Here is a 26,992-nt window from a genome sequence, read left to right as displayed (position 1 = left end):
CCCACCCCAAACCAGGATGACCTTCTCTGTACTTGACTACAACTGCAAAGATCCTATTTCCAAATAAGGTCACATCCACAGGTACTGGTTCTTAGGACCGTATCTCTCTGGGGGCACATAATTCAGCCCACGACACCATGACCACATGGCCACAGTGAAGATCGTGAATATATTCGTGCCCATCAAAAGTCTCCTAATTCCCTGGCAGAGATGCCACCCAAAGCTGACGATCAGGAGGGATAAATACCCTGATTGTTCCCTTCTTCCAGTTTCTAATCTCCTGCCAGGTTGGCCAACCTACTGTTGGCCAAACACAGATGAGAGTCAGGGGAAACGGGCTGGGAGGGTCCTCTGTAGAGGCCCCTCGTCATGGTGCAGAGCAGAGCAGGGGAAGCCGGAGACAGGACCTGAGGACAGCAGGCCAATGTCCGACTCATCCATTTAGGGTGAAGTTTGGGCAGGAAGATGTGTTGGATCAAGGCAGTTGAGAGTATCTGCAAGATGTCCTTGCCATGATTCCAATTCTGACCTGGACAGGAGACTGAAGGCCAGCAGGGGCTGCTACAGAATCTGTATTCAGTTGGATACTGGGGGAGGTTTTCGTGCACCCATGCGCCCTAAGCAGGGTATGTGTTCACCCCCAGAGTTGCCCAGGATAACCTGGGCATACATCTTCCACGATCATCATTTTGGGAGGAAACTTTTGGTGAAAAGATGTTGATTTTCCCTATCTTATACAGGTATTGTGACATACATGTGTAGATGGTGTCACTTTTATGTTAAAATAAAATGAACTTTTTCTGTCTTTTTCACTGCTATATCCCTCACACTTAGGACTAAGCCTGAGACCTAGTAGGTGTCCAATAAATGTTTGTGGAGTGAAGGAGTAAATGAAGGTACTGAGAGCAGAATGTGAAATCCCCCTGGGTTATCAGAATGAAATGACAGGTGGCAGGGAAACCCCCTCTGTGCAGGTGGTCTGCCTTGAGCTCCAGTCCAGACTCTGGGGGGATGAAGGTGGCCCATAGGGGCCCTTGGGTGAGAAGCCCTGACTTAGGCTGACCCAGCCCTACTGCCAGGTGAGGGACTGCTATGAGCCCCCACGGGGGTCCCCGGCCGGCTTGCCCACTAGATGCTGCTGGCATCCTTTATCCCAACCGCCAGCACAGCCCTTGACCCCCATAGCTCCAGCACTCACTCGGACCGCAGCCCCCTCTCTCTGAGGGATCTCCTGCTTCTCCATCACATCAACTGGCCCCTTTCCCCTCTTCCTCCCTCCTGGCTTCTGCTCATCTCCTGAACAGGGTGTGAGCTGAGCTGTGACAAGCCCCAAAGCAAAGTACTCTCTCCATACATCATGGGGGAAGATCCCCTATTGCTGTTTCCAGAATCTTAGGAGGTCGACACAGCATGGACTTAGAGGCCCTGCTGGCCTGGGTTGGGATCTCAGCTGACGTGGAGCCACGGTGTTCTCGTCTGTAAGGTGGGGATGCTTCCCTTGAAAGAGCTGTTGTGAGGAGGGGACAGAATACACTGCCGGTGTGCAGCATGGTACCCGGGACATGGGAGCGCTCAGTGGGGCTGGCCCTCTTCAAAGCCGCCCCCCTGACACTCTGCCCAGGAACAGGCGGGGTCCAGTTCCCTTCCCCTTGAGTGTGGGCTGCCTTAGTGACCTGCTTCTAGGGCACAGAATGCGGTGGAAGGGTGCAGCTTGACTTCTGAGGCTAGGTCACGAAAGGAGATATGCCGTTTCTCTCTCTCTCTTTCTCTCTGCGTCTCTCTCTCTCTGTCTCTGTCCCATTGCTTTCGGAACCCAGCCACCATGCAGAGGGGAAGCTCAGTCCCATGAAGGGGCCTCTTGTAAGTGTTCAGGTCAAAATCTCACTTGAAGCTGATCTGACACCAGCAGACGGACAAGTGGGTGAACACACCTTCTAGACGATTCCAGCCCCAACCCCAGTCTGACGTCAGCCCCAGGAGAGACCTCCAGGGAGAACTGCTGGGGGAGCCCGGTCCAGCCCCAGGACCACGAGAGAGAATATGGAATGGCTGTTGTTGTCTTAGGCCACTCAGTTTGGGTGGCTCATTTCTCAGCAATAGAAAATCTGAACGTTTAGGGGAAAAAGAACCCTGTGACTATAAATTCACCACCTACCACTTTTCAGACCCCAAGTCCCCCAAAGGTGGTGTGTGAGGTTCTGGGGACCTACTTACGGAGCAAGGGAGCTGGAAGGGCTTGGTGGGTGTGGTGAAGCTGGCGCTGTGGATGGGGTCTGGGTTCAAGCCATCGTTCCACTGAGCCAGGACCGCATCCCGGTAGACGGTCACCCCCGCGGCTCGGAGCGCATCCTCCACTGCGCCCTCCACTGCGTAGTTGTTGATGCAGGTGATGATGGAGGTGGGTGGGTGCTGCACCAGGTGGATGTAGGAGCCCCTCACACCCAAGTTCAAGAGCGTCTCCACCGTGGTGTATGTGTCAATTGTGTTCCCATAGACGATGACATTCCCTACAGAAGGAGACAAATGCTTACATACATAGTTTAAAAAAAAACAACCCAACAACCTTATTAGTCAAATGCTAACAATGCCGAATTGCTCCCTCCAACCCTCTCATTTTTTTTCAGCTGTGGGAGGTCAGCGGTGTTACCTAGCAACAGCGACCAAGAAAATTTAGTAAAGAATGGGCACACAACGTCCCACAAAGTAGTCAAGTACTTTTAACACAGAAGTAGGACATTCATTTATGTTCCTATAATTTGAAAGTTGAAATTATGCTAAATGAAACTGGTGAGAATAAAACCTTTTGCCTTGTTTTTGCTCCCTATTTGCTACACTTATTAAGGGGAAAAATGGCTGAAGTTTGCAATAAATGCAAGTTCTTCCTGAGTGATGAAAAGGACAATGGTGAAAATAATTGTCATGTGCGTGATGGTATGGATATATTAATACTTAGTTGTTGAATCATGTTGATTTCAAGGACATTTTTCCTTCTTTGAGAACTAAAGACTAGAACATTCTGCTTGCAACAGATAATTTTATATTCAAATTCTGATTTTTAGGATTTAATGTGTCAAGACCTAGCGAAAGAGATTGACAGGTATTCTTTTGGTGAGGAAAAATAAAATCACAAAATAACTTTGAGAGATTTCCCCTGTGTAAGAGCATTTTGATGGTAACTGTCTATACGATTTATTTATATTTCTTAAAAATATTATAGAAGTAATTACATATGCTCTTCTACTAATGATATAAGTTTTAAGACAAATGATCCTATTACATGAGTGAGGTGTATTATATGCTATTTATATGCTGTTTTTGACACTGAATTGGCATTATTACCTCTTCACAAAGACAGAAACTGCTGTAGGCTCACATTTTGGGCAAGCTGTAACAATTTTACCACAGAATGATAGATTTGTGAATCTACCTCTCTTTTTCCTCCTGTTTATAAAATGATCTGAAGAGGAATTTTATGAGACAAAATAAATGGCAAGTGTACTTACTCAATTTGGTGGAATAAATTATGCAAAAATCTATTTCTATCCAAAATTGAGAGGACGTATAATGGCTTGTCTTACTTGTTCAGAAGGAAAGGAACTAGAATAGCTTTCAGATGGCTTCCCTAAGGTTAAGAGCTTCTGCAACGTCCTCCCCTACTTCCTGTTGCTCAAATGTGGAATGCCAAGGGGGCAAGGCAGCCAGGGGCAGGGTCCTTCCTTCCCGGCTTCCCTAGGATGCTCCGATTTGGGGCTCTGATTGCCGCCCTATTCAGACGCGCTACTGCAGCATTCCTGGGTGAGCTGCCTTTTCCTTGGCTGAAAGAGCCAACATTTTGCTTAAATTATTGAGGCTCCCACCTGCTGTGCAACATGAATCCTGGCGGTCTGACACAACAAAGAACTAGCCTGCCAGGACAGCCAAAACTTGAACCTCAAACTGTCATAGGTTTGAGGTCTTCTGCCCCTTTAAAATATGCATGCAAAAACAATATTCATTTTCAGTGAAACAGATTTAAGTGCTTAGGCCCCATGCAACTCAGAGTTGAATATTTTTCCAGTCTCTCCTTCATGTTGGCTTTTAGTAACTATTCTGTGAGATGGACTTTTTCATTACAGGCTCATGGAAGCCCCAGCAATGCAGGGTTATTTAGCCAGGGTTGCCCACAGATTGTAGGCAGCTGGAGAGGATGAGGACTTCCATACATTTCATAAAACCTCTACTATTTAAATTAGACGTTTATTTATAGATATGCTAACTTCTAAATAGTTTTGTCTATCTTTTAGTTTAATTTGAAACGCCTCCCCCAAATATGAGACTTCAGTTATTGTAACTGTCAGCTATTGTCACGATAATGCTGCATGACAAACTACCCCCAAACTCAATGCCAAACAACAATAAGCCTTGTTGCAGGTTGGCCTACATGTCTGTGGGCTGGCTGATGTTGGCTGATGTGGCTCCAAGCTGTGGTTGGGGTCAGATCTGCACCACGTCTCTCTCACCCTCTCTGGACCAACAGTGACCTGAGGCATATTCTCTTTCAGGAGCTGTGCAGGAGCACAGGCAGGCAAGCACAACTGCTCAGACACTTTCTAAGCCTCTCCTTGCAAGACATCCACTAATGTTGCATTGACTAAAGCAAGTCATGCGGCCACACCCGCACCCGCCCAAGGGGGTGAAGCAAACTCTGCCCACAGCGGGGATGTGTGTGTGTACATATTTGCTGAACAACGGTCCAAAATCACAGTCGTATTGGGCACATAGTAAATCATGCCTATGTGATGTCATCTAAAATTTTTCATCTAAACGTGTTTTATATGATTATTTACTTACATTGTCTCATTACCCACAAAACAGAATAAATCTCATTATAATTTTTTTACTACCTAAATAAGAACATGTCACAGGTCAAATCACATTCCTCCACATACATAACAAGACCCAATGTTACAAAGTCAGCCTGTTACTCTTTGCTAGTTTGATCCCTTGCCTTTTACATGTTTCCACTCTGGGGGGGATTATTCTTTCCATTATCTTTGTGCAATTGTGAGTTCTTTCTACATCATTTCCCACTTTTTCTTTGTAAAGAAGTCTTAGATTCAATTCCTGTTTATCTCGTGACTCATATACCTGGCCTAAAGCCAGGCACTTTAATACACAATCCCAGGAACTCCCTGGTGGTCCAGTGGTTAGGACTCCAAGCTCTCACTGCTAGGGACCTGAGTTCGAGCCCTGGTCGGGGATCCAGCAAGCTGCGCAGCGTGGCCAAAAGAAAATAAAAAGTTATGTCTGTTAACAGCTCTCTTTCTGGGCCTGGCCCCCTATCTAAATTCTTAAAAAAAAAATACACAATCCATTATTATTATTACCAGGAACAATGACATTTAGAACTGTTACCAATAACATTGGCTTCACACAAATGCCCGTAAGTAATTTTTTCATAAGGTAACAGTAAAAATATAAGCATGAAGATAATTCATAGGATAAGCAAAGTCATATTTTGGGGAGTCCCCAGGACAAAAGCTAGCAGACAAAGATTTTGATTATTAATGTATGCGTTTCAGGACAAATCAATCTAGGTATAAAAATATGATTACTTATACTTATCAGAGTAATTTTACTAGCATGGATGGGGTGGAACTAGGGCCTTTGAAGCCCCCTGGACTGGGCTATGCTTGTGGTTGTACCTGGGCCCCAGCAGAAGGTCCAGCCCCAGGCAGGTGAGGTCCCTGCAGGCCCGAGGCCGTTTCTGCCTTGCCTTCCTTGCATCGGCAGTCTACATGCCCTGGCTTACCTGGGGGAGAAGAGGACTTCAGGCTCACCCTGCCCACCCTGCCCACCCTGGGGCCTCACACAGAGCCTGGCCTGCAATGGGTGTGACAAAACGTTTCCCGACCAGATGCACGGATGAGTGTTTGAGTTTTATCAGCTTTTGCTGATCCAAAACTAACTGGGCTTTCCTTTTGTGGCCTGTCGATATTTACTGCAGAACACCCTCACTCTGGCCAGGTTTTCCTACTACGTATTTCGACCTGGTGTTCACTATTAAGTTGGCACTACATACCAGTCCAGCCACAGGATGGGTTGTATACCTGAGATTTGTAACACAGAAACATGTTAGATCTGGCTATTAGGTTTCCCTTCCAGCCCACGAAATCCTACACGATCCTAAAGGTAACGAAAACCGTGCGTGCCTCCAACACGACAGTATAAAATAATGCTCCTGCCATGTGGGTGCAGTTTAAACCGAGGGACCAAGGATGTTTTACAGGGAGGTTAGCCCTTGTGTAACTAGCACGCTGCGGACAGCTGGGTGAATTTGGGGCCAAATCAAAGAGGGAAGATGGAGAGGGAAGGAAACAGAGAAAGAAAGGGAGGGGGCAGAGAGAGAGAAGAACCCAGAACGCCTCAGAGAAACAGATTTTCTTCCATCGCTGGCTGAGTTAGAAGCAAGCAAGAGTTTAAAAGCAGGTGAGAAAAGTGGTTGTGAGGTGGGGGAGGGGTGGGGGAACTGAGCCGTGAATAACAACACTGCAAAGGGCTTTGTAAGGGTGACGCTGGGTCTGACAGTGTGTCCCAGTCCAAGTGGACCAGGCGGGTGGCTGGGGTCCTGCTGGCGCAGAACATCCTGACGGCTGGTGGAGGAGAGGGGGGCAGCCCCAGGGTATGTGGAACCCACGGCATCTGTCATCTACAGCGGGCTTAAGAGGTCAGACAACCCCAGTTCATTAAAGATTCATTCAGCTCATGCATTTCCACCACTTAGGTGCTCTGTAACTCACGGAGTCTTTGCAAATATTTTGAGGGAGGTGACACATTGCAGGGGCTTCCTTTATCTTGTTGGGATTTCGCATATATTCTTTGGAAGTTTCTATGCATATGTGGAAGAAACAGAGTGGAAAAGCTGAGGATTTCCCCCTGGATATCAGTTTTATGCTAAGAGATCTGGTCACTGTCTTCTTCGCAGCAGCTCAGTTTACTTAACAGATAAGAAACAACCAGTCTTTGCACTTGACCTGATGGGTGACAGAGGGGAAGTGCTGGGCGGCCCTACTTTGAACTGGCAAATGATAACTCATGATTCGAACAGTCTGGGTGGATTTTCAATAGGGGGCAACGGAATATAACTATACCAGTTTTCATGGGAGGCGGATCTTTGTTGCTCCTTCTAGGGGATAAATTATGCATTACTGAGAGTACAGAGCAGAATCGGGAGGCATAGTACAAGGAGGGCACAGTGGTGAAAAGACGACCTTGTGAAAGCCCCTGGAATTGAAGTTGGCAGGAAGGAGCACCCAGTCTCTCTCTCACGCTCGCCTGCAATGACCTTTGGGACAGAATGTGCAAGGGAGCTTCCAAAGGAATGAGGGGCCCAGCTGGGGAGGAAGAGGGGGCGTGATGATTCTTATCACCACCTGGGTGAGCTGTCACTTCTCCACCTCAGGCTGCAAAAGCACTAAGACCAGCCGTCTGAAATGTTGGCATGAACATAAAGGTGATGCTTTTGCTTTCTGATACACTCTTGTTGAAGGTGTAAATGAATACACCAGCAACTCTGATTGTATGTCCACCAAAATAAGGCAAGCCCACACAAGATGTAAAGATGAAGGATTCTCCAGGAAGGAAACCATCACTTGGAAAGGAGAAAAGGGAAGGATTTTCTGATCTGGCATTCTGGCCAGGAACTCACATCTCAAGAGGATAAGAAGTAAATTCAAGATTTATGCACATAGATATTAATAAGAATTTTTCTTTATAGTTATTGCATTTTTAAGACCAGAGAAAATAAGAATTATATACTACATTTTATAATTTATGTATTTTAAGTTATTTTATTATCGTATGTATATTTACATATTCCATTGTATTTTAATGAAGAATTATGGTTCCTTTCCACTTCAAAAGAAACAGAGATTATGTAAGATCGAACAGGCCCATGAGAAAAGTTTTATTATGCTCTCCAGAAAACTGAGGACAGAGAGGTCAAGTAACAAGCTCCAGGTCACACAGCAGTAGATGGTTCATCAGAACTCAGACTTGCCAGGTCTGATTTCAGAACCAGTGCTCATACCACTGCACTATATTTGCAGATGGATATATAACATGTTCCTTAAAAACCCCTCTAATCGGCATTGTATCTGTATTATTAACTTGAGGGAATAACCAGATAATGAAAGAATTTTAAATAGATACCCTAGAATATTAATAAATTGTGAAATAAACACATACTTAAAAAACATATTATGTTCATGAATAGACCAGAAAATACTCTTTTTACTTTCTAGAAGTCAAAGCCTAAGATTTCTATGACACGTCTCATTTTGCTCTGTCAAATAAAAAGGGAAGAATATATTAGATATAGCATAACAAAGGCTTTGTTAGGTGATTCATGCACTGGAATTTTAATGTTATACTTTTCTTACAAACATGCTTTTAATAAGGCAGTAAACTGTATTTAGCTAAAGATGAAAATAATTGATCCATTTCGGGCCATCAAGGCGGTGTATTTTTTTGTACTTTACTTTCATCCTACTTTTCATTTTCATGGAAAGTACAGAGGTAATAGCAGATGAATTTCAATTAGTTTCAATTAATGCCATAAACTGTTATAATGTATTAGGTTGCTGGGTTCTATCTGAAACACCCCCCCGCTCCCGCCGGCTAAACCCTCCAGGTTTTTTTTGCAGTTGAAAGCCAGTGATGTCAGCTATTCTCCAGGATAGTGGAGCAGTTCTAATAGTTTACGATAATTTACATCTATAAACTCATCCAACTGCAGAGACCAATAAACAATTTCCTTCAGGCTGGACAAATTCCATCACAGAACAACTGTTTCTCCTTTGGAAGCAGAGGAAGACATGATAAAACAGGGACAGGGGCAGGGAGAGTGGTGATGCTTTGGGGGAGATATCTGTGCTTTTTCAAGGGGCAGAAATTCAGAGGAAAGCTAACCTCCTCCTATTATAAAAAAAAAAATCCATTGTTTCTGCTACGTAGCATCCTTCTGTCCTTCTAGAACAATCCCTCCACCGTCCTCAGCAAACAAGCCCCTCCTCTCGAGTCTGTTTGCTTCAAAGTTAGGCCTGGAGTTTCCCAGGATTCGGGGTGTGATTCCTGGAAGGACATTCAACCCAATCACAGCCCGTGAGACACAGGAGTTTTTTTCGCAGGCTCTTGGGAGAAGGGCCCTATCCTCAGCTCCCACCCTCCAACCCCAGCCTGAACTATTGAGAAAAAGGAAAATTAGCACTGAGGGAGCAAAAGCTAACTATCATGAAAAATGTCCACATTCTTTCGGGTGTTATTAGAAACCAAGGGCTGACAGGCGGAGTGACGGTAATGGATGCGGGAACAAAGCCCTGCTCCTCGTTTTCATGAAGTGCCAACTTCCAGTTTCCAGTTTCAAATACCATCAGCCCATAACTGACTTGGAAATAAGCTAGATGCAGCTGTGCCAGCAGGACCTCAAATGGATCAGAGATGGCTGCTTCCAGCCCGCCCCTGCCTGAACGGCTGCCCCACTCCAGCCCTGACCCATCCTTCCCCGAGGGCTTTCTCTCTGCCGCCGTGGGCGCCAGAGATGGGAGTTCACCTTCCTGCAGTGCTGTTTTGTACACAGCATCACCCCTGGTTCCCCAGCCTCTAAAAAGTAACCAGTTAAACCTGGACTCCCCTGGACGCTCCACCTTCTCCTCCCACTGCTGCCCTTCACGGAGTCTGCCCGGCCTGAGTTGTTAGGTCATGGTCTTTGGATACAAATCAAACTCCCCCAACCTCTCTCTTCCTTTGCTTATCCTGCCCTTCTTTTTTTTTCAGCAATTTCAATCTTTTTAAAATTTTTTATTTAAAAAATTTTTTTATTTTTGGCTGTGGTGGGTATTCGTTGCTGCGCGAAGGCTCTCTCCAGTTGCGTCAAGCGGGGGCTATTCTTCATTACAGTGCACGGGCTTCTCATAGCGGTGGCTTCTCTTGTTGCGGAGCATGGGCTCTAGGCACACGGGCTTCAGTAGTTGTGGCACATGGGCTCAGTAGTTGTGGCTCACGGGCTCTAGAGCGCAGGCTCAGTAGTTGTGGCGCACGGGCTTGGTTGCTCCGCAGCATGTGGGATCTTCCCGGACCAGGGCTCGAACCCGTGTCCCCTGCATTGGCAGGCGGATTCTTAAACACTGCGCCACCAGAGAAGCCCCTATCCTGCCCTTCTTTAAGGCTGAGCTCAAATCCTCCTTTCTTGAGGAAACCTTCTCTAAACTTCACAGCCTCCAGAGCTCTCATGAAGGTCACGATGCCTCTCTACAACCAGACTGGTACCTGGTGTACACGGCTCCCCATCTTTTGTGTAGAGACTGTGCTAGGCTGCACCATCACCAGGATGGCAGTGGCTGAGACCTACACCCTGGAGAAACAACCCTATCACATGTAGCGGTAGTAGTAGTAACAAGGCTAACAACAGCCCATATGATTGAACTCCTACTGTGCTGCCCTGAGCTGGACATGTAATATCTTATCTCGTTTAATCCTCATAGCAGCCCATGTGAGGAAGATATCTGGAATGGCACTAATTAAATTCAAGTCTGAATATGACTCTAATTATGGAAAAACTACAAAGAGAAAGAGCTTCCTCAAGGCAGGAGGTTAACATTTTTCTTTCCAACTTTTCTTATAGTCATTTGAAAAGGGTCACTACCCTAAGTTGAATGAACTTGGCTGGGTCTGTTTCTCAGATGCCTCCCAGAGCCTGGGCCCAGCATCTGAGTGTTTGGACCACCTACCTGCGAGACGCCCTGCCCTGGGGGTGTCATTAAGCACTGGACCTGGGGAAAACAGCCTACTTTTAGGACAAGAAACTAATGTCTATAAACTCCCTAACCTGGCCGTTCAGTGGACAAAAGCAGGCACGCAGGGGCAGGGGTTTTCTGCAACGGTTAATGGGAGACATTCTTAACTCTTGCAAAAGCATTTATTTCCCTTTAGGTGGGCACCAGAGTATCACCATCTTCGACCACTAGTCAAGGCAACACGATAGCTGGATGCTATTCCCCCATCTGAAAACCAAGAGCTTCTTACATTGGAATTTCTAAGTTCTCTGCCATAAGCATTCAACCTTAAGGACTTGCATTGCCACATTCAAAGGCCCTTTTCTTGGTCAAAAGGCTCCTGAATCCTAACATTCAAAACAGCCAACAGTTCGATTGAAACACTGCATTATAACAGGACTGGGCACATTCCTAAGACATAATGTATATTTTGCATTGAACCATTGGCTTTTGTGCTTTTAGCAAGCTTAAGTTACATTTTGAGGTCTGGACTTGAAGAAATGGTAATGAGTTGTCACAAATTGTATGGATAAAAGCAGGGTTCTGCAAACTATGACTCATCCCCTATTTTTGTAAATAAAGTTTTATTGGAACACAGCCATGCCTATTCATTGACATATTGTCTGTGGCTGCTTTCTTGCCATAGCAGCAGAGTTGGGTTGTTGGGACAGAGACCATATGGCCTGCTAAATCTAAAATTTTTACTATCTGGCCCTTTACAGTAAAAGTTTGCTGACCCCCAGATCAGAGAATTCCCTAAGTGTACTTAGGTCACAGGGCAATGATTAAAGAATGACTAAAATATTGAAACAGGTTTAAACACATACAGATGCAAAACTGAAAATAATACCGAGTTTTAATGCAAAAATTAAAATACTGAATACTTTGACAAGTTTTTATTCTGGGTCTCCAGTATATATCTATATATCCCACCTCTGCCCAAAGGTTCCAGACCCAGTTGGTTTTATGGGTGATTCCTGTCCAATTTTTAGGTTATACAAAGTATTTCTGACCCACCAAAAATATGGAAAGCTTCCCCAAAACACTTTGTGAGACTAGCGTACCCTTGATTCCAAAAACTTGCCAAGTAAAGCATAAAAGAGAAAACAGGCCAATCTTACTCATGAGTTTAGATGCAAATAGCCTCTAAGTACTAACAAATTGAATTCAGCAATGTATCGAATATCCTTTGATACCTATTTTTGATTTTTAATGAAGTAAATGTAGAAACTTGACAAAAAGTTAACTAACACCTAAATCTTCCACCAAAAATCGGAAGAAACTATATTTAATTTTAATATATTAATTATATTAACTAACATAATGAAATTATATTTAAACAAATACATTCAATAAACTAATATATTTAATTTTATATACTGATCTCCACACTCCAGTCACTTACTGATTTTTCCATCCCAGGACTGAATCAAAGGTCTGGGTTAGAAGCCCAGCCCATCACAGGTGGTTGTATAACCCAACCAAGTCCCTGATCCTCCCTGCGCTTTCGGTAAAATGAAGGGGCTGCAGTAAGTCATCTCTAAAACTTGACTCCCCAGGTTTCAATTAAAGACAAATAGGCAGCCAGGCCCTGTTCTAGTTATTCTACTAGTCAAACAATTTCCATTAACCCAAGCAATAGAGAGGAAGATGCTTGAGAAAACAATTTGTACAAATGTTTTACTCTCTCATTTGGCTTCAGGAAGTGGCAGGCAACTCGAATATGTTCATTTGTGGGAAGGACTGTGCAGGCAACCACGAAGGAGAACAATGGGTTGTGAAAGAAAAGAGCCCTTCCAACTCAGACCTTTCCTTTTCTTCCGAGGTCTTTTCAGCTTCACAAAAGGAGTCATATTTTCCATATAATTGCTAAACATGTTTGCTTATTAAATTATTCTTTAATTAGTTAATGATTTTAGCCATGCTTTGCTCTTTGGATATTCATTTTTGTGTAATAAAATAATTATAGATAATTAAACTATCTCAAGCCTTTTTCTTTCCCCCAGAAAACATGCTGGGTATCCAAAAATGACAAGTTGTAAATTAATCTGGAAAACAAAGCACGGCAGATGAATGATTTGGTTGGAATTAATTAGGCACTAATTATATACTGGAACTAGACGAAGAATAAGACTCATTATAAAGATAAAATGCTGTTCTGAAAAGATGCACAGTTACCAGCATCCTTACCTTCTACAGCAATGGAGTTGTTCCTGATCCAAGTCAGGGCCTTCAAGCAATCTTCTTCGTCGTTGAGGGTGAAATGATTGCAGGGAACCGGGCCCGTGTACTGCTGCAGACCGCTGTTCAGAACTTCTCTGTTTGTCGGGTGCTGACTAATGTCGGCTCCTGTAGGGCGTGGGACCTGAGATATGTTACAGAGAGATGCTTATTTCAGTGGTAACAGGTGAAGCGCTCACAAGTAATGAGTTAATTCATTGATTGATTGATTAATTAATGAAAATAAACAGAGCAATACCCAGTACAGGTGTGCCTTTTGCTGTCTCAAGATATAATCAGGTCTTAATTAAAAAAAAAAAACAAAAAACGGGCGAAATGACCACTTGGAGCTAATTCTCAGAAGGAGCTGCCCTGGTCATCTGATGCTGCGTAACAAGTTATTCCAAGGCTCGGTAGTGCAAAACCCCCATTCAGTAGGCTCACAGATTCTGTAGGTCAGCCATGCAGCCAGGGAATGGTGGGGGACAGTTTGTCTGTTTAGCAATGTTGGAGGCCTCAGCTGGGAAGACCTGAAGGCTGGGGGTGGTGACCTGATGGCCGGGGGCTGGAATCACCTGGAGATAAACTCTCTCAATCCTTTTTCTTTCCCCAAGAAAACATGGTGGGTATTTCAAAAGATGACAAGTCATCACTCTATGTCTAGCAGTTGGTGCTGGCTGTGATCCCAGCTGGGGTTGTCGGCCGGAACTCCACGTGGGGCCTCTCCCTGTGGCCTGAGCTTCCTCACAGCTGGGGGGCTGGGGGGTTGAGTTCCAGGGCACATGTCCTGGGAGAGGGTAGCAGTCCAGAGAGCTCCACATTCTTCTCTTCTCCGTCCTGGGAGCCCAGCAGGGCCTCTCTTGCCACGTTCAGTCACGGAGGTCTTCACAGAGGCCTGGCCAGGGTCAAGGGGAGGGAACCCAGGACCCGCTTGTTCCTGCAAGGGGGGCAGGGCCATGGAAGAGCACGTGGTACTGGATTTGATGTCGCTGTTTTTGGTAAAAACAATCTGCACTGAGGCAATTATATCAAGGGATTGAAATTCAAGCACATAGAGGGTCTACCCACAAAATGAGGGAAGTGGGCTACTACTTACTTGTGAAAATTATAGGATTATCTTTCACTTTGTCAAAGAAGTGCTCTCTCTCTCTCTCAACACTGAGCCCTCCCAGTACAGCTCCTGTTCCCTCGCTTTTGACATAGACGTGGGTGAAGACAGACGCTTTCCTCTGCTGTAGGAAACCCAATAATGGATGATGGCCAACTCTTGTCCTTGGTGTCCAGGATGCTGTGACAAGCTGGACGCCCAGGCCCTGGCCAGAGCGTTCAGCCATGACTCAACTCCATCTGGTCATTGTCAGGGTAGAGTAGGGGTTCAGGGTGGCCAGATCTGATCGCTCAAGAAATGCCAGATACTTGGGTATTTTATATGGACTCCTGATTTGTTCATTACTTTGGTTCAATTAAAATCGAGCAAACAGACGCCATTGTAGAAGCCAAGTCAAATGCCACAGTGGGGCGGGTGTGCCCAGCGGGCCCCCGTGCTGCCTCTCCGAGGGTCATTTGGCGGCAGGTGGAGATTATGGGAGATAACGAGGCCGGAACCTAGGGCAAGACTCCCAGGCAGCTCGGCTGCTGTTAGAGGCCCCGCAGCAGCCGTCCTGCACATTCGTGGCGTGAGGCCTAAGGATGTGAGGCCAGACTCCTACAGCTACAGAGGGCAAAACATTCACTGGCAGCAGAGACTCACACGGGCTCTCGGGAGGCTCTTCCTCCCCGACAACCGCGGGCAATGCCTGCTGTGCTGGGGGATGTGAATGCTGGCTGGTGCCGGGACACGTGGGGCTCCACTAAACCCCAGATGACATTTAGGAAACTTTCGGGTATATCCTTCCTCAAGAGAAGTACTAAAGCCTTGGCACATTGCTGTGATGTATTTAATTCAATTTCAGGCTGGACTAAAACAAAAAACAAAAGAAACAGAATCTATTTTTAAAGCTGGATGTCCTTTCTCCACAAAGAGGCTGCAGTAAAATGATATTTAGTAAAAAGGAACAACCCAATAAGTAGTGGTCATTTACTACAACTAAAATTGTGGAGGAAAGCTCTTATTAGCAATATAATTTATTTAGCAATATCACACTAAAATTTTGGCATTAGTATATTCATGGTTATCATAAAGCAGTCCACTGAGGGCTTTGGTGAATGGTTTAAAGTGCACAATACTGAATACTGTGCTTTGGAGGTTTGAAACTTTACCAGAACTACAACATGCATTATAGCATAAGAGAAAATGAAATTGGGGTAACATTATACCAGTTTAGTAAATCATGCTTTAACAAGTCAGGAAAAATCCTTGGCAGGAAAAGGCAGGGCTGAAGAACAAATTGAGAGCCATTCAATTTATAAAACTTTCAATGACTTATCATTCCAAATAGTGGGTGTTCATATGAAAAAACAAGGAAAAGAGGGGGGGAAAGAAAGAAGGTCAAAAACGAGAATTAGTTTGCTACAGTCCTGAGAGGTAACTGCATTCTGATAATCCATATAATTCTTCCACGCATTTAAATGGGTGGAGTTGTTTTTGCACATTTTTAACTATAAAGAATTAGAGAAATTAAAGGGATAATATATTTTCATGTTCGCACGGTGGCATTTCACAAAATAGGTAAAACTGGAGCTAGAAGTTTAAATCCCAAAGCTAATTAATTTGTCCACACAGAGTTTAGCAAAACTCAGTATATCAAGAGGGATCTATAGGGAAAAATCATATTATGTCATCAACAAAAGGAGGGAGTAGAGTTCAATTGCAGGGAGTAGAGTTCGACAGGAGGGAGTAGAGTTCAACAAGAGGCGTGGGCACATTTACTGAAGACGCACCATCAGTGCTGGCTCCCCAAAGCAGAGCTTCTCTACCACCACTGAATTGGCACTGACTCGTGATTGGAGAGAAGCAGACACTTCTCAACCATTCCAGATCATTTGGGACGGAGCATCACCTGCTGGTGGGAGCCCCTTGGCCACCCTGTTCTCCTCGGCAAGTTAACATGGCAGTAGGGGATGCTGGTGGCCTAACCAATATCCTGTCTCCCTTTCTTTCTTAGTAACAGACTCCTGGGACATATACCCAGTTGGAACATTTCCCAACTCATGACCTGAGAGGTCAAGAGAGATAAGCAGGTGTCCTTTGAGGGCAGGGGGAGGGCAACTCGAAAAGTCATTCTGCTCTAGTCTTTTCTCCTTCCTGCTTCTTGCACATGAAATGGCTGGAACCACAGCAGTCACCACAAGGTGCTGAGGATGGAAGCCACATTCCAAGGATGGAAGAACAAAAGACAGAAGGGCCTGGGTTCTTGAGGACACCAGGAAGCCACCTTACCAGAACTGAGGTTGCTTTTCTCCAGATATATATGTATATTTTTTTAAGATGTTGGGGGTAGGAGTTTATTAATTAATTAATTAATTTTTGCTGTGTTGGGTCTTCGTTTCTGTGTGAGAACTTTCTCTAGTGTGGCAAGCGGGGGCCACTCTTCATCGTGCTGCGCAGGCCTCTCACTATCGCGGCCTCTCTTGTTGCGGAGCACAAGGCTCCAGACGCGCAGGCTCAGTAGTTGTGGCTCACAGGCCCAGTTGCTCCGCGGCACGTGGGATCCTCCCAGACCAGGGCTTGAACCCGTGTCCCCTGCATTGGCAGGCAGATTCTCAACCACTGCGCCACCAGGGAAGCCCCAGATACTTTTAAAGAGAGAGAGAAAAAAAAAAAACACTTAAAAAAAAACTGTTTATTTGACTCTAGCTATAAATGGTTAGTTCTAGAATTTGTGAGTTGTGAAGACTTTTAAAGCCATCCAGTGTAACCTCTGCAGCACATGGATGGGAGAGGGCAGGAGGGAAGGAGGAGGCACGGGGAAGGAGACAGGGAGAAAGGGAGGGAGGAGAGAGACAGGCAGCGGCGAAGAACTGGAGCCAGACCACCTGCGCTCAAACCCTAGCCCCTAGTCTGCCACCCTTGTGCGACCTTGGACAAGTTGTCTTGTCTGACCTTTGACCTCAGCCCCACTGCAGCTTGGTTCCCTCACCTGCGAAATGGGGGTGGGAGTGGCAGGGAGCTCAGGGTGTTACCACAAGGGTGACCTCAATGAGCACTGGTGTGGTGCAAGGCCAGTGCTCGACCTAGGTCAGGTGCTCTGACCTCTCCTGCCGGCTGCCCGCTGTACCCGGGGGTCGGACAGTCCCTCTTGGCGGAGGCTCTGACCCTTAGGAGGTAGTTTCTTAGGATGGATGCGCGCTGTAGTCCCATGGCTTCTGATGTCTGTCATTATCTGCTCCCCAGGCCACACTGAATCGAATTCATTTCTACACGAACACTCTCAGCCATCGGACTCTTTGCCCCTCTGGCTAAACATCCGGGGTGACCTCTTATCTCTGGAGGTGCTTCAGCTGGTTCCTTCCCTTACATGTGACACCAAGAAATGCACGTCATGCTGCAGGTGCACTTCTGTCCTGCGATACACTCTGTGACACAACCACATTGTGCCAAGTAACGGGCTCGTGACCTCCACGTCGTCGTCACGAATTTCAGCCTTTGTCAGGATCAGTGCTCTTATTTCTCCAGCTGATTCTGCTTCGCCGGATATGACTATTGCTGCTGCTCGTAACAGCTGTTTGAATTTGCTTGACATCTTTGGCTGGTGCCCCTGGAACTATCTTTTCACTCTTAAACTCTGAGTGTGGTTCGTTTTTTATTCCTCTTGTATTTCGACGTCCATGTAAAAACAGATCCTTGATCTTGTAATGGGGGCAATTTAAAACCATGACACTCGCTGTTACAACTGTTAGGTTTTTTTTCCTTATGCCATTCTGGTTCATACTTTCAAGTGTAAGCATCGTGGCTATTTTCTTTCTTTTCTTGCCTCTGGTTACATGAAGGATGTTTTCTTCCTTTTTATCTTCTCCAGTTTTTGGAAGGTGAATTTATTTAGGCTGCTCAAAAGCATTCTTTAACCTATTTCCTCTAAATATAAGAGTCAAGAATGAAACATTGCCTTTGTGCTTCCCCATTTAAGACACTGCATAGTCCTCCTTGGCCACCTCTCCCCCTATTTTCAAGAACTTGGGTTTTTTTGGTTTCTTTTTTTAAGAACTCGGTTTTGATTAGATTACTTTAGAGTAAGATTCATTATTGCCCATCTTGGATTTATTCTCAGATTTATAAAAATGATTTGGATTACCTTTTGTTTGTGGTGTTGCCATGTGTCCTTTTATACTACTGTGTCCAGTTCTTCTCTGTCTCCGTTATCCAGAGTGCGAATTAAAGACCACGGAAGATCTTCTTTCTCAGGCCTGGCCCATAAAGAACACATTTTGCCATCCTCCAATAGGATACACTTAGGCGAGCATGCGATGACAGAACCGCCCATTTTCTTCAAAATTCTGAGCAGCCAGTTTCATTTTCTTAAACCACTGAAGGCTGGAGAGGTAATTTTTTGCCTTATTTGCCTTGCCTTATTTTTGTTCTTTTTTAGGCAGGGTGGGGGGAGGTAATCTGCTATTTTTCTCTTGAAGTTTGTTCATTGTTTTCCCTATCGTTCTCATAGAACCAAAATTTCATCAGAATGTAACTAGCTGAGAAAATTCTTCCTTGATTTTGCCAAGAATGTGGTCAACTGGATGATGTTTTCAGGTAAGGAAAGTTTTCTTCTAGCATATCTTTATTGTCTCTATTCCATGTATTTGGGCCTCTTCTTTGGGAGAAGCACTGTCCAGGCATGGCCTCCACTTCTAGCACATCTTCCTGTCTCTGGCACCCAGTGTATCCCTTTGCCCTTTGCCTCCACCCTCCAGGGGAGTTTTGTGATTGGTCTCCAGCTGACTTCACCAACTTGTACAGAAGCAGGTCTGTCTCTTGATGGAGATTTAACACCAATCCTTTCTTACTCCCCATCTCCCTTTTCATCTCACCCTGTGGCCTTCTCAGCTCAGCCTCTGCTCTTCAAGTGTCTTTGGCTCCTGTGATGGAGCCATAATGAGGATGATGCACAGTGTCCTGGGGAGAGAGACGAGACAGAGACAGAGGGGCAGAGAGAGGCAGAGAGAGAGAGACAGAGAGAGAGAGAGGGGGAGGATCCTTCTGGAATATTTTCAAAAGTATGTCCTTGCTCTGATTTTTCTAGATGTTGTTCTCTTTTCTCTTTTTCTGTTATCTTTTTGTTCCAGTTGTTTCTTGCTTTGCAACAAGCTCACACCAATACTTAGTGGTTTAAACCACCACTGTTTTATCACCTTTCATGACTTTGTGGCCAGAAGTTTGGGTAGAGCTTGGCTGGGCAATCCTTTTATTCCATGTGTTATCGATAGAGGGCACTTGGTGACATTCAGTGTATGGATGGTCTGGTCTAGAGGGTCCATGATGGCTTCACTCGCATGTCTGGGGCCTTGGCAGGGATGGCTGAGAGCCTGGGCTCGGCTGGAACCCTCAACTGGAGAACCCATGTATGGCATTTCCAGCACGGCGGTCATAGGGTATCTGGAATCCTTATGTGGCAGCTCAGGGCTCCAGGAGCCACTGTTCCCACAGGCAAAGAGAAGCTGCCTAGCCTTTGACTTGGACTTAAATTCATGCCATGTCACTTCCTTTGTAGTCTGCCGGTCAAGGCTGTCACAAGCCTGCCCAGATTCAAGGGGAGGAGATGTTGGCTCTGATGGGAGAAGCCTCAGGGAATCTGAAGTCTTGATTTAAAACGGCCTCTTTTCTTTGGCCTCATGCTGTTATTTTCCCCTTTAATCCACCCCAACACAGGAAGGTCTCTTCATGCTGGGCGCTGCCAAACAACAAGCGGTAGCACCCTGATGCGTGCAGCTCTGTCCACCCTCTGCAGCAGGCTCTCGCCTGGGCCTGCACTGTCCCGATGCCACGTTCTTCTATCTCCCATCTGAGACATAACTCGCCTCCTTGGAGACCACATCCGTTGCTCACCCACACCAAGCTCACCAGAGCTCACACCCCACTTGCCCTCGCCCGGCTGCATGCTCTCACCGCCCCCTGCTGGCTTCCCCCCCCCCCTCCCGAGCACCACCCCGTGGGAGTCCCAGCCACGGTTTTCTCATGGCCCACACCAACTCATCTGACTTCAGGCTGATACATTTTTATCCCTCCTCTCTCTGAGATGACCCACACCCAGGCGTGGGAGTGGGCATCTCTCCGTCTCTGCTCGATGCTCCATGAGCCAGGGATGGGGCTCGGGGACCCTGGTTATAAGGTCTTGCAGACAGCTTTTCAGAACCGGCATGTGCTCACCAATAAAAATAATCAAATCCATCCGTGGGGTTGGGGAGGGGCTTAGAGGGTACTGGACGTGAGCTAGAAAAACCTTCATCGTCCAAAGCGGAAAGGTCATAGGTAATGTCGGAAGTTGACCGATCAAGGGGAAAACTTCTATAAACACATTGTTTGTAGTTCTGGGAGGTAACCAATGAAGAACGAACAACAGAAATGCCTCAGAATGGCTGACCCTGGTGAGAGGGCTTGGAAGTAGAGACCAGGGCCCCTCACACGCAGCCCTGCAGCACACTGTATCTTGTGCATGGATTTTCTGATTAAAAAAATAAGTGCTATGGATTTGGATATCAAATGTATTGCACGATATTTTAGACTGGCACATGCCATTTACAGGTCAGATTAGAGGTTAAGATTTGTAATTATATTTTATAACAGGTAGTCTTCTTGCTTATTTTCATCATTTTAACTTGTTGGTATTTTTTTAAATCACAAAATTGGGGCAAAACCGTGAGAGTGGCGGAGAAGGGAAACAGGGAAAGAAATTCGAGCCGGAAGCTCCTAGTGAATCCAGCTGCCTTTTTTATATCAGTCTACGTACTTTTAATCTTTATGTCCTTCTGGAAAAATTAAATTGAAACTCTCTTTATCACTTCATTTCGTGTTTCCCATTGTTAAAAGGGCAAGAGCTTAATGTACCACAGACTAAAGCCGCAGGGGCAGCTGGGCACACATGGGCAGACGCCTGAGTCTCTGGACAGCTGGCCGGGGCCTTCCTGTCACATTTTCCCAAGTCCACGGTCGCAGGCAGCAGCTGGAACTCGGAGGGGTAGGTGAGGGGGGACAAAGGGGTGCTTGGTGATTTCTTCTGGTTTCACGTTTGAAAAAGAGGAGTACTTAAGTAACCAGTTTATTTTTCTCCTTTATCCAGAAAAAAAAAAAATCCTTTCCTACACTTTGAGAATTGGATTGCTTTAAAAGAAGAAGAAGGAAAAGGAGAAGAGGAAGAAGGGGAGGAGGAAGGGGAAGAAAGAAAAGAAATCACTCAGGCGCTGATCCAAGCTGGGTCCTCAGGTGGTCCCCTCACTAGCGGCCTTGGCCTTACCCAGAAACGTGTTAGAACCGAGGTATCTCAGCCACAGCCCCCCACCCCCCACCCCCTGCTCAGCATCTACATTTTAACGAGATGCACAGGGGATGTGTGTGCACATGGCAGTTTGAGAAGTGCTGCTCTAAGGTACAGATGAGGTTCTAGGTCGAGAAAGTTCAAGTCTGTGTTTCTCCACCTTAGCTTAGAATCACCTGGGAGCTTCAAAAAAATACTGATGACTGGACCCCACTCATCCCCAGAATAATTAAAACAGAGCCTCTGGGGGCGGGGCCCTGGCCTGGGTTTATTTCAAAAGTGCCCCAGGTGCTCTCAGTGGGTAGCCCAGGCTCAGCGCTGGAAGTCAGTGATGCGCGCAGTTGCTGGGCTGTCTATCCCCACCAGGCCGGCCACCCGTGGCTCATCTGTGGGAAGCAGGCCTGAGCACATCCCCAAGGTGGCCTAGGACAGGAGCAGAAAAACATGACCAGTGCCTGGGGTGGAGAGTGGATAACTCCCTACAAACCCAGCTTGGAGGCCTATCCAGTCCCTGAGAGAAAATGTAATGAAAGGACTCCATCATCTAAATCTCTTTTCATCAAAGAGATGCCCTATTTCTGTGGCATTTCTGCATGAAATGCTCCAGCGTTGCAAAGCAAGAATGTTCAAATTCGCTTCTGTCGGACGTTGAATAGGTCACATCCTGCAACACTTCCCTGGAATGTGGCTTGAGAATTTAATCGAGTTGGAAAGCACGGTCACCAGGTAAGCAACCAGACACACTTCCTAGCTTTGTAACCGAGAGACAAAATAAAATAAGGCTGACAGAAGGTGCGCATGTTTGAAATACTTTCTCGCAAGCCCATCACCACCGCCAAATGTTAGCCTCTTGAAGCATAAATTAATTTTCCACAGACGCACGCCGGGCTGCGCCTGGATTCTGCTCTGGTGAGCAGTACGTGTTAGACTTCTGGACAACAGCTTCAAGGATGACATTTCTCCAACTTGCTGTGATTCTTATCCTTGAGCAGAATGTTTTTCTTGGAATGGGTTTCCAGGAGGGTTTTGGACCCAGTTCCGGTCACATGTGCAGGTGGGAGGCACGCTCTTGACCCTGAGACGTGGGCCTGGTCAGCATGTGACCCCTGCCATCCCCGAGGGCTCACCTGGTACTGCTGCCCGGTGCAGAGGACAAGGTGGTCATAGAGCACGACTTCTTCTCTGGAAACAATGACCTGCTTAGCTGCTCGGTCTATGGCAGTCATTTTACCAACCACCACGTTGACCCAGGAGCACAGCGACATCAACGCGTGATCTTTGTCATTATAACAGTGGCTGCGGAGAGAGAGGCTCCATCAGTGACATTTGAGCAGCTGACAGCGGGCATTAATTAGACATCTGCTGAGCTGGTTCAAGTCCCCTGGTTGGCCGAGCCTGTGCTCTTGCTGGGAGTTTACCGGGACCCAGGCTAGCCAGGAGATTTGTCCTTATGAGACACTTAGCTGCAAATTGACATCTTCCCATTAAAGCTAAATTGTTCTGCCTGGAGTAGACCAGTCCACAACAGGGAGGGGGGGTGTGTGTGTGTGTGTGCGTGTAATCATTCATATATACTCTTGCTTCCATTTCATAGCGGGTGTAAATTTACCTTAGCGGTTGATCTGTCATATTGACAACTGTCATATTGACCACAGACTCAGAGCGAATGAGCATGAAGAAAGTGACATCTGAGGATTCCCACAGGCAGGGGTCAAGGTCCAGAACATCAAGAACCCTGTCTATTTGCTAAGGCTTTTCAATAAATGATTCATTCTTAGAATTAGTGTATGGATTCATGCCAAAACAACAAAACGCATTTTATTTAGAGAAAATGTCCATTAGGGAATTATGTTTGCATCCAGTACAATCCCTGGGGACTCTGGGGGCGGGGTCACTTCTCAGGGTAAAGGTGATTTACGGGGACTGCTGCTTCCATAAGAGCAGGCCCAGGGTAGACAGGTTTTCTTCTCTGGGTTCTATTCGAGGGTGAACACAATACTGTAATGGGAGAAAAGTGGGTTTCCTGTGGCTTTGGGTTTATTTAGAGTTCTGTGAGGGTTGTTTCCAGAATTTTCTGGAAGGTTTGACCTCATGTACATGACGTTTTAATAACCCTGTTCTGAAGACGCAGAGTGTAGGGCAGCAGAACAGTGAGAGTCTGTTTAAATCTAGGCTTCCCCGTGCCAGGATCTGTGTCCCCGCTCTGTCGCCAATGCAAATGGACCCTGGGGACTCTGCATCCCTTTTTAGAACTTCAGTTTCCTCACCTCTCAGCAGGAGATAACGACCCCTCCTCACATGCCTCGAGCATTGCGAGGGATGGACACAAGAATGTAAGAGATGCTGTCTGTCAAGTGGGATGCATATGTGAAGGGTATTATTCCAAATAATATTAATGGTACACAATCCTGTTTACTCTCCTGGGAGGCAAACAGGATTCTGAAGTGGTAATGGGAGAACAGTTTTTCTTTTTGATTCACGCATGAGTCTGCTCTCACCACACAAAAAGAATCCTGGTAATGGATGCACATTAGACCCTGTTATAGGGCCTGTGAAAGAGAACGGAGTCTGGGCTTTGTATCTCTCCACACAATGACACTTAAAAACAAGAAAATTTCTTCTTAATAAGAAAAGAAAATCGGGGGCTGGTCTGCCACAGGGAAATAACAGATAGTGAGATGAAATTCTCTTATAAAAAGCCATTTTGGTAGCTTTACAGGAAAACAGGAGGCTTCGCTGATTTCATACATCTGTGAGAGACCCACGAGGGATTGTTCTTACTTGGGATGTGATCCATTCCTAACAGAAGCAGTACTGTCAGCCGTCCAAGATGAGGAAAAATTAAATATAGTTAATGCACAGAGATTCGTCATATGAGGATTTGCTCGAAGATGAAAGTTCCCAGGGGAAATTTGGGGAAGGCTAAGACAATGTTATTTCTAATGACAGTAGGCCAGCGGTGTTGATAATTTCAGAATGCATAGTTCAGAGATAAAATCTGAAGCTCTGTCCAGTGGGAACTGGCCCTCGGGAACGCTGGGGTTGCAGGGACCTTAGGAAGCACTGAAAAATGTGGGGTGCTTGCTTTTACAGCCTGTGACCACATGGAATGACATTTCTCAGTTTCGAAACTGAGAAATTTACACTGCGTGTAGCTGATGCCTATCTGTTTCGGATATTAGAATACATGCTGGACCTTCTTTAATTTACCCATGAGGCAGTGAGACTAGATATTGGAGACTGTAAATGGTATTTCTCCAAAATTATTTCCTAAGCAGAGTTAATGAGCATTAAGATTCCCACAGGGCAGGGGCCATCTCCAGGCTTGAGGACAAGAGAAATATCTCCACTAGAGTCCTCTGGAAGAGAGAGAAGGAACCAAAGAAGGTAGGTCAATGAAACTTCGTGTTTCTCAAGTGACCTTGACTCTGACGCAAAAATAATGTGGAAGCTTGTCTTCACAGAACATTCTGGAGACAGGTAATAAGGAGGAGAAAAAAAGTAGAAATGCAGGATGGGGGAATTGCTGGAACAGGACATATGTGGAGAGTGGCCAGCTTGCTCAAAGTTGCAGTGACCCCAAATCTAGTGATGGGAAGACTTAGCCTAAAGTTCCAGGTACAAAATTAAGAGCAAACTCCAGAGGAATAAACGTAAGTGTGGTGAGGACCTGCACTTCATGCAATCAGAACCCTGCAGGACCGGAAAGAACCTCAGAGGTTTCCAGCAAGGGTTTATCGTGAGGCTCCCAGAAGAAGGAACATCATAATTAACCTTCAGTTATTCACAGCTGATTGTCCAATTAGTGGATTTCTCCCACTGCCGGTTCCTCCTCTCCTCCCTCTGCCCTCCTTTCTGCTGCATCCCGGGCACATCATTAGCACGTCCACCAGAGGCTGGACAGGGCGGGGTTTGGGCAGGGGAGGTGGGGAGACAAAACATGGCTTTTCAAAAACTAGTAACAGCAATAATAAATCAAAACACTGGTTACGGAAAAGTTCAGAATTTGTATTTGGCGTGAGGAATTTGAATCATTAAATTTTTGGATATCAATGCACTTGTTCTTTCTAAACTCCATGACCAGACACAATTTCCTGTATTGGGGTCTGAGGAACATTTGAAAGGCAACATCCTGTTGATGTTTCAATTTGTGGTTTCTAAGAGGATAACATGCAGGTACCCATCCAGAGACATCTTATATGGCTGTGTTATTTAGTCCCTGTCTACACCCTGATGGAGAGGACTTCTTCAGGTACTTTCGGAGGTAACTGTCATCGATTTGACATTATTTACTGAGCACCTGCTAAGTGCCAAGCACTGTCCCAGATGCTGGGAACCCATGAGTGAACAAAAGGCAAAAATTTCCTGCCCTTGTGGAGTTTACATCATAGTTGAAGGATTCAGAATAAACAATTTAAAAAGGCAAACTGTATAATATTTACAAGGATTTCAGTAGCAAGAAAGAGAGCAGAGAAGGAGGATAGAGTGTTGGAGAGTTTGCTGCGGACGACTGGATGGTCAGAGTAGGTCTCATGGAAAAGCTGACATTTCAGCAAAGACCTGAAGAGAGAAAAGCAAAGACCCCCAAGGTGAGGACTTGCCTGTTGTGTTCGAGGGACATCAAGTAGGCTGGTGTGGTGACAGCAGAGAGAACAAGGGCAAAAACAGTAAAAGAGGGGGTCGGAGGAGCCAGCAGAACAGGGGCAGATTTCAGATCAGAGCATCTGGAAATTTCTGTGACTACAGAACCCTTCTGCAGCTGGGCTGTCTGATAGGGCTGCGAGCCACACGTGGCTAGCCTCCCACTTCAAATGTGGCTCATGTAATCAACGAGCTGAATTTTGATCCCGTTTAACTGTAATTAATTGAAATTTAAGCAGCCACATGTGGCTCACTGCCGCCACACTGGACAGAGAAGCTCCAGGCCGCTCGGGAGTTGACAGGATCTGATTCACGTTTCTGCAGCCTTGCTCTGGCTACTGGGTTGGGAGTGTGGAGGGGGAAGGACAGAGGCAGAGACCCCAGGTGACCATGCACCCAGCCACACGCAGGTCCCCACAGAATCAGGCCAGCAGAGCATCACTTGCTAGCCTGTCTCTCCTGGAACACACCTGACCTGGACTGACAGAACCTTTGCCAGGCCGACTGAATGAAATTCCTCATGAGACATTTATCAGGAACACCAGCATTTCCTGGGAATCATGTCATGTGGAAAGAAGGGAAAGTGAGGGAAGGGGGTGTACGTGGGCTGATCCTCCATGCTCAGCCAGAACTTGGTGTTAGGCTAATTTTAACCAAAAACTCCATCAAGGCTGGCTTATCATACACATTTCCAGTCAAAACCCCCAAAGCTCAGAGAGATGAAATCCCCTTTGTGGTGGCAGCAGGATCTGAATTCATCGACCTGGCTCAAAACCCACGTCTTGGGGCTTCCCTGGTGGCGCAGTCGTTAAGAATCTGCCTGCCAATGCAGGGGACACGGGTTCAAGCCCTGGTCTGGGAGGATCCCACATGCCGCGGAGCAACTAGGCCCGTGAGCCACAACTACTGAGCCTGTGC

The 26,992-nt window shown here is 46.1% G+C and overlaps 1 long non-coding RNA gene across 1 annotated transcript; it reads left to right on the top strand.

The window, feature by feature from the left end:
* Positions 1–18,494: 18,494 nt before the first annotated feature.
* LOC111185057 (uncharacterized) lies at positions 18,495–26,527 on the top strand. The gene is made up of 3 exons (XR_002647467.3): positions 18,495–18,714; positions 20,989–21,136; positions 21,239–26,527. It is a non-coding gene; the product is annotated as an uncharacterized LOC111185057 (long non-coding RNA).
* Positions 26,528–26,992: the final 465 nt, after the last annotated feature.

The sequence above is a fragment of the Delphinapterus leucas genome, chromosome 15 (assembly GCF_059928025.1).
Source record: "Delphinapterus leucas isolate spDelLeu-1000000601 "Yukka" chromosome 15, BTC_Dleu_Yukka2, whole genome shotgun sequence".
NCBI classification, from domain to species: domain Eukaryota; kingdom Metazoa; phylum Chordata; class Mammalia; order Artiodactyla; family Monodontidae; genus Delphinapterus; species Delphinapterus leucas.
The sequence above is the reverse complement of the archived record's forward strand: the minus strand, read 5'-3'. Positions and strand labels throughout refer to the sequence as shown.